Here is a 9,276-nt window from a genome sequence, read left to right as displayed (position 1 = left end):
GGGGCTGCTTCCTCATCAACCCCACGCTCTTTAGGCTAAAGTTTGGCTCTTTCTCTCAACTCTTCTTTTTAAAACAGTAAAAAAAACTTTACAGTAAAGGGCGGAACGTTGATGAGGAAGCAGCCTATTTCATATACGAAGTATTTTCTGTTCGTTTTAAGTTTTAATATCGCTCCTTACTTTCAGTTTAAAAAAAGCTTGTTTTTTTTTATTTAATTTCTGAACGTTTTTGAATCAATCCATGTTATGATTTTTGCTCTCTGCAGAGGAGTAATTAAAACGAAATTTGCATATATATATATATATTTTTTTTGGCTAAATGGCTTTCTCATAGTTTTTATCGAATGATTTTGAGGAAAAAAGAGCGGGGGAGGAAGCTTAGTTGCCCTCCGATTTTTTGGCTACTTAAAAAGGCAACTATAACTTTCAATTTTTTACGAATATTTTTATTAGTAAAAGATATACGTAACTTATGAATTAGCTTACGTAACGAACTTTTGTATTCTCATGTTTTTATTACATATATGAGGGGGTTTGCCCCCTCGTCAGTACCTCGCTATTTACACTAAAGCTTAAATTTTGTCCCCATTCATTAAGAATTACCCCTGAAGGCCGTGATTAAGTGAACTTATGGAACTCGAAAATCCCATGTTAAATTGAAAATTTATATTTAAAAAGTACTCAAGTATTCATTGGTGGAAGATGCCGCTTTTAATATCAGGCCATAGCTTCTTGTAGATGCTACAAAATGTTTGAAAGGATTTTGCTCTATTTCCTCTAATTGCTTAGAAATCTTAGAAAATGTCTAGGTCTTTTTCACAAGTGTACTCTATAAAGGATATTGCTTTTAGAACAAAATCGGTACTATCATGAGCAGAAGACAATAACCTGTAAGATGAATGGAACCATTTTTCGATGAATTTTCTTGTTTTCTAACAGTCCCCTAGAAATTTTTCAGCTACCTGAAATTTTTACAAGTCGGTTGCCAGAAAGAATCGTTTCAGATCGCCGATAATACCCCCTAGAGACCAAAATGACAAGCTGGTATAATCAGCTGCTTGTTAATAGAGTGTGAAATTTTCATAAATTATTTCACTGCAATGAAGAAACCTAGAAATGAGAAATAGTCAGGAGCCTTCAGGAAAGTTGTGCACACAACGCCGACATCATGGGAAAAATTAAAACAAAGCGAGGTATACATCTTAAAAGTACTACCACACATAGACAGCGCCTTTGTAAAAAGTATTTGGAGCTTGGTAGATTTAAATATCCAAAATACCTAATAATGCGGTACGCCGAAGAACTAGACAAGTCAAGAGATTTAGGTCAAGCGACAAACCTTGAGGCGGAGCAGAACCCCGTTGCCCTACCGGATCGTGACTGGTGGTAGAAACTTGGATTGCGACGAATTGAAGGATTGCCGACGGATTTTTGATCCTGCATTTTTTGTGCGCTAACTAGAGACTAAAGTTTGGAAGCACAGGTGAGGAGGAAACAACCTATCTACAATTAAACAAACATTTTTTTTTTTAAGTGAAAGTAGGGAGCGACATTAAAACTTAAAATGATCAGAAATTACTCCGTATATGAAAGAGGCTTTTCCTCTTCAACGCCCCACTCTTTACGCTAAGGTTCTTTACTGTTTTAAAATGTAGAGTTAAGAGAAAGAGTCAAACTTTAGCGTAAAGAGCGGGGCGTTGAGGAGAAAAATCCCCTTTCATATACGGAGTAATTTCTGTTCGTTTTAAGTTTTAATGTCACTCCTTACTTTCATTTAAAAAAAACTTGTTTTTTTTTTTAATTTCTGGACGTCTTTGAATTAATGCGTGGTTTGATCTTGGCTCTCCATATATAAATAATTAAAACGAAATTTGCATATTAATTTTTTGGGGCTAAATGGCTTTTTCTCAGTTTTAATCGGAAGATTTTGAGAAAAACGGAGCGAAGGAGGAGGCCTAGTTGCCCTCCTATTTTTTGATTACTTAAAAAGGCAACTATAACTTATAATTCTTACGAACGTTTTCGTAAGTAAAACAATATACGTAATTTATGAATTAAATTACGTAGCAAACTTCAATATTCGTATGTTTTTATTGCGTATATGAGGGGGCTCACCCCTCGTCGATACCTCGCTCTTGACACTAAAGCTTAAATTTTGTCCCAATTCCTTAGGAATGACCCCTGAATCACAAAGGCCGTAGAATAAATAGTTAAAATTACTAAAAGTGCTCGAGCGTAAAGAGCGAGGTATTAAGAGGAGGTAGACCCCTCATATGGGTAATAATTTCTGTTCGTTTTAAGTTTTAATGCTGCTTCTCACTTTCAGTAGAAAAAAACTTTTCATTTTTTATCCTTTTTTTAAATAATGCTAGAAAATCCCGCGCCCCTTTCCATTGAAATACTCTTCCCCCGTGAGAAGTTTCTCCATGGAAAAATCCTCCCCGGTAACCCTCCCCCCTCAAATATCCCCCCAAACCAAAAAAATCCCCCTGAAAACGTCTGTACACTTCTTAGTAACCATTACTATATGTACACACAGGTCAAAGATTGTAACTTGACCCCCCCCCCACGGGGACTGCGGGGGAGTAAGTCGTCCCCAAAGACATATTTATTGGGTTTTTCGACTATGGTGAATAAAATGGCTATCTCAGAATTTTGATCCGGTGACTTTGGGGTAAATGACCGTGGGAGGGGGCCTAGGTGCCCTCCAATTTTTTTGTCACTTAAAAAGGGCACTAGAACTTTTCATTTCCGTTAGAATGAGCCCTTTGGTGACATTATAGGACCACTGAGTCGATACGATCACCCCTAGGAATAAAAACAAACAGATAAACACGCATCCGTGATTTGTCTTCTGGTAAAAAATGCGAAATTCCACATTTTTATAGATTGGGGCTTCACAGATGCGTGTTTATTTGTTTTTGTTTTTTTTTTCAGGTGTGATCGTATCGACCCATTGGTCCTAGAATTTGCGAGAGGGTTCATTCTAACGGAAATGAAAAGTTCTAGTGCCCTTTTTAAGTGACCAAAAAAATCGGAGGGCACCTAGGCCCCCGTCCCACGCTAATTATTTTCCCAAAGTCACCGGATCAAAATTCTGAGATAGCCATTTTATTCAGCGTAGTCGAAAATCCTCATAACTATGCCTTTTGGGATGACCTACCCCCACCCCCCCCAGTCCCCTTGGGAGGGGCTACAAGTTACAAACACTGACCAGTGCTTACATATAGTAATGGTTATTGGGAAGTGTACAGACATTTTCTGGGCGTTTTCAGTTGGTTAGGGGCAGGGGTTGAGAAAAGGGGGATATGTTGGGGGAACTTTTCATGGAGGAATTTGTCATGAGGGAAGAAAATTTCCATGAAGGGAGCGCAGGATTCTCTAGCATTATTTAAAAAAACAATGAAAAAATAGATATGACGAAGTTTTTCAACTGAAAGGAACAGAATATTCCTGTTATTATTTTCCTGTAAATATTAATTCCTGTAAATATTTCTCAATAATTTCTGTTAAAAGGAACAGAAATTATTAGGCATATGAGGGGCTCACCTCCTCCTAATACCTCGCTCTTTACGCTAAAGTATTTTTAGAAATAATTATTATTCTAAAAATTATAATTTTATATATTATATATTAAATATAGAATAAATAGAATAAATTCCCTAAATCAACTATTTATTCTACGGCTGTTGTTATTCAGGGGTCATTCTTAAGAAATTGGGACAAATTTAAGCTTTAGCTTGAAGAGCGAGGTACTGACGAGGGGGTGAACCCCCTCATATATGTAATAAAAATATGAGAATACAGAAGTTCGTTACGTAAGATAATTTGTAAATTGCGTATATCTTTAACTAATAACATTTATTTTTTCTAATAACTTTACTAATAAAAACATTCATAAAAAATTAAAAGTTCGATTTGCCTTTTTAAGTAACCAAAAAATCGGAGGGCAACTAGACCTCCATCCCCGCTTCTTTTTTTTCTCAAAATCGTTCGATCAAAACTATGAGAAAACCATTTAGCAAAAAAAATAAATAGGCAAATTTCATTTTAATTATTCATCTGCGGAGAGCATAAATCAAAACATGCATTGATTCAAAAACGTTCAAAAATTAAATTAAATAAAAACAAATGTTTTTTAACTTAAAGTAAGGAGTGACATTTAAACATAAAACGAACAGAAATTACTTCATATATGAAAGGGGCTGCTTCCTCATCAACGCCCCGCTCTTCACGCTAAAGTCCGACTCTTTCTCTTAACTCTATTTTTAAAACAGTAAAAAACTTTAGCGTAAAGAGCGGGGCGTTCACGAGGAAGCAGTCCCTTTCATATACGAAGTAATTTCTGTTCGTTTTAAGTTTTAATGTCACTCCTTACTTTTAGTTTTTTTTTCAATTTAATTTGTAAGAAAACTTTGGTTTTCTGAGAATCCTCGAAGAAAGCTTTCAACTAAGTCTGGTGTTTAGTGAATTAATCAACTGAGGTATTTTAAATAGCCTATCCCTAGGAAAAAAAGTGGAAAAAACAAAAAAAATTTAAATGCACTCTATGCATACCGTCACAGTTTCATATACATGAGCATTTTGTACTTGAGAATGATAGTACTCTTTTGCTCATTTTCTCTTCTCCCTTGGTCGGTAACCAAGCTTTGCAAGACGCAGCCAAATATATTACTATTTCGCCAAAGGAAGCTGTCTATCAAAACCTTTGACAAGACTTGATAATTAGTGCTATTTGAAGTTTTGACAATCGACGGTCTCTAGAGAATTAAAAGACAGAAGGCTAACCTAACTTCAATTTTGAAGCTCGATGTTTTCAAGTTCACTTAATCACGGTCTGAATCACAAAAGCCGCAGAATAAATAGTTGAAATTACTAAAAATACTTTAGCATAAAGAGCGAGGTATTAGGAGGAGGTAAGCCCCTCATTTGCGTAATAATTTCTGTTCGTTTTAAGTTTTAATGCTGCTCCTTACTTCCAGTTGAAAAAACTTTTTCATGTTTATTTTTTTATTGTTTTTTTTTTAAATAATGCTAGAAAATCCTGCGCTCCCTTCATGGAAATTTTCTGCCTCCATCACAAACTACTCGATGGAAATAGTTTGTAACCTGTAGCCCCTCCGACGGGGACTGTGGGGAAGTAAGTCGTCTCCAAATACATAGTTATAAGATTTCTTGACTCCACTGAATAAAATAGCTACCTCAGAATTTTTATCCGTTGACTTTGGGAAAATAATTAGCGTGGGAGGGGGCCTAGGTGCCCTCCAATTTTTTGGTTACTTAAAAAGGGCACTAAAACTTTTCATTTACGTTAAAATGAGCCCTCTCGCAACATCCTAGGACCACTGGGGCGATACAATCACCCCTGGAAAAAAAACAAACAAAAAACAAATAAACACACATCCGTGATCTGCCTTATGGCAAAAATACAAAATTCCCACTTTTGTGGATAGGAGATTGAAACTTCTACAATAGGGTTCTCTGATACACTGAATCTGATGGTGTGATTTTCGTTAAGATTCTATGACTTTTGGAGTGTGTTTTCCCCTATTTTGTAAAATAAGGCACATTTTCTTAGGCTCGTAACTTTTGATGGGTAAAACTAAACTTGATGAAACTTATATATTTAAAATCAGCATTAAAATGCGATTCTTTTGATGTAGCTATTGGTATCAAAATTCCATTTTTTTAGTTTTGGTTACTAGTGAGTCGGGTCGCTCCTTACTAGAGTTCGTTACCACGAACTGTTTGATTTGGATGGTTATCCGCTACAGTTATAAAGGGATTAAGCCGAAACAAAATCCTGAAGGCAAGCAAAAGCCTTTTGATTCAATGCACAATTTCGCAACCACAACTTCGATATGCTACTGGTGAGATTGGTATTTAGATTTGTATTTGTCTAATTTCCTCTAAATTTCGTGTGTTGTGTCTTCTCGAATGCAGCAGAGATGATAAAAGGAGTTTTAATCCTAAGTCTGTCCCTTGCGAGCCAAATTCATTGCCAAATTCGGGGTTTTGTGGTTATTCTACGGAATACGTTAATCTATGCTTCCGATTTCTGGAAATAACTAATTAATTATGCCCCTTGAAATCAGCATAACATAATATTAAACAATGTAATTGAGATTGGAAGTGATCAATGTATTGTGATCCATTATCTAGGTTATCATATCCTTGCTCACAACCATTTTGCTACTCTTCTACATCCTCGTTTTAGTGTTATCTGTAATTCTGTATTAGTCGAGGTATACAATAAAAGTACGAAGTAATGTAAAAAATGATTTTTTTTTTTCTTAATATACGGTATTTGCATGTAATATTCCAATTGCAATCGATGATTCTAATTTTTCAACTGCAAGATGAACGTTGCATTTGACGAAACAAATAAGAGTTCCAAATAAGGATAAGCCCTTTTATTACACAGCGAAACAAATATTTACGAAAGGTGTAGATATTTTATTGACATAGTCAGTTATTATCGTCAATAGAATTACAAAAGTATTAAAATTAAAACAAAGTGTATTAATACTGAAAAAATAAGAACTTCTGGGTCACAGCAAGTTTCAGGTCCATTGACTTGAAAGGTTCAAATATGCGGACATAAACACAATACAATAACATAAATAAATAAAAGACACAAATAACATAAATTTTGATCGGAAATCATTATAAAACACTTTAACGAAGCACTACATTGACCTAATAATGGTAGCTAATACTTGGAAATACGGCCATTGAAAAAAAAGCGAAGAGCTCATATGGCACTTGTGACGAGGCAAGAAGAGCTAAGAGCCAAGAGATCATATGGTATGAGCTGTAACAAAATTCTAAGAATCATTAGATTGATTTAAAGGAAATCAGAGGCTTAATGCCGGTCAGGATTTAAAATAAGAGCTCTGAGTCACGATGTCCTTCTAAATATCAAAATTAATTAAGATCCGATCACCCACTCGTAAGTTATAAATATCTAATTTTTTCTAGTTTTTCCTCTGCCTTTACCCCCCCAGATGGTCGAATCTGTGAAAACGACTTTATCAAGTCAAATTGTGCAGCTCCCTGACACGCCACCAATTTTCATCGTCCTAGCACGTCCAGAAGCACCAAACTCGCCAAACCACTGAACAAATCCCCCCAACTCCCCCAAAGAGAGATAATCCAGTACGGTTACGTCAATCACGTATCAAGGACATTTGCTTATTCTATCCCCCAAGCTTCATCCCGATTCCTCCACTCCAAGTGTTTCCAAGATTTCCCCTCCAACTCCCCCCAATGTCAAAAGATCTGGTCGGGATTTGAAATAAGAGTTTTGAGACATGAATTCCTTCTAAATATTAAATTTCATTAAGATCTGATCACCTATTCGTAAGATAAAAATACCCAAATTAAAACATTTTTCAAGAATTCTGGTTTTTCCTTCCAACTCTTCCCAGTGTCACAGGATCTGGTCGGAATGTAAAATTAGAACTTTAAAGCACAAGATCTTTCTAAATATCAAATTTCATTAAGATCTGGTCATCCTTTCGTAAGTTACAAATACCTCAATTCTCAAAACTACCCCCCCCCCCACTCCCCCCCCCCCAACTCCATCAAAGAGAGCAGATCCGGTCCGGTTATGTCAGTCACGTATCTTAGACAGGTTTTTATTCTTCCAATCCAGTTTCATCCTGATCTCTCTGCTTTAAGTATTTTCTCAGATTTCTGCCCCCCCCCCCCCAACTGACCCCCCGCCCCCCAATGAAACTGGATCCGGTTGAGATTTAAAATAAGAGATCTGAGTTACGAGGTCCTTCTAAATATGAAGTTTCATGAAGATCCGATCACTCCTTCGTAAGTTAAAAAAACGTCATTTTTTCTAATTTTTCTGAATTACCCCCCCCCCAATAGATCGGATCCGTTCCAATTATATAAATCACGTATCTAAGACTTCTGCTTATTTTTCCCACCAAGTTTCATCTCGATCCCTCCAATGTAAGCGTTTTCCATGATTTTAGGTTCCCCCACCCCGAACTCCCCCCAATGTCACCATATCCGGTCGGAATTGAAAATAAGAGCTTTGAGACATGATATCCTTTTATATATCAACTTTCATTGAGATCCGATTACCCGTTCGTAAGTTAAAAATACCTCATTTTTCTAATTTTTCAGAATTAACTCCCCCCCCCCTTCCAGCTACCCCAAAGAGAGTGGATCCGTTCCGGTTATGTCAATAATGTATCTAGGACTTGTGCTTATTTTTCCAACCAAGTTTCATCCCGATCCCTCCACTCTAAGTGTTTTCAAATATTTTAGGTTTCCCCTCCCAACTCCCCCCAATGTCACCAGATCCAGTCGGGATTTAAAATAAGAGCTCTGAGACACGTTATCCTTCTAAATATCAAATTTCATTGAGATCTGATCACCCGTTCCTAAGTTAAAAACACCTCATTTTTTTCTAATTTTTCAGAGTTACACCCCCCCCCCCAACTTCCCAAAAGAGAGCGGATCCATTTTATGTCAATAGTATATCTAGGACTTGTGCTTATTTTTCCCACCAAGTTTCATCCCGATCCCTCCACTCTAAAGGTTTTCCAAGATTTTAAGTTTCCCCCTCCCAACTCCCCCCCCCCCCAATGTCACCAGATCCGGTCGGGATTTTATATAACAGCTCTGAGACACGATGTCCTTCCAAACATCAAATTTCATTAAGATCTAATCAACCGTTCGTAAGTTAAAAATACTTCAATTTCTCAGTTTTTTCCGAATTAACGGGCCCCCAACTCCCCCCTCCCAGATTGTCAAATCGGGAAAACGATTTTTTCCCGTCCATTTTATCGTCCTAGCTTACCTGGAAGTGCCTAAAGTAGCGAAACCGGAACCGACAGACCGACAGACAGACCGACAGAATTTGCGATTGCTATATGTCACTTGGTTAATACCAAGTGCCATAAAAACACTTAGCCTAACACTTGGAAAAAACACTTAATTGAAACATTACATCTACCATATACTAGAATTTTTTATTTCTGTTTTTAGTTGAAAAAATTTCCAGATATCTTGCTATTCTACAAAAAAACTGAGACGACGTACTATTTAAGAGACCTGAATGTATCAACTCATTTTTCCAAACATCTCTTCCCTTATCTTAGAAAGCCCCTGGCACCGGCTCATATTGCGTTGAATTTTTTAATAAAGATGGTACAATCTTTTTTTCTTCTAATTAGAAGAATAGACGGCAAATTCAAGAAATATATATTCAGCAAGATTTATTTTTTAATTACAAGAAAAGAAGATTGGATC

This window comes from Artemia franciscana, chromosome 17 (assembly GCF_032884065.1).
Source record: "Artemia franciscana chromosome 17, ASM3288406v1, whole genome shotgun sequence".
Classification (NCBI taxonomy): Eukaryota; Metazoa; Arthropoda; class Branchiopoda; order Anostraca; family Artemiidae; genus Artemia; species Artemia franciscana.
This window is presented reverse-complemented; position numbering follows the sequence as displayed.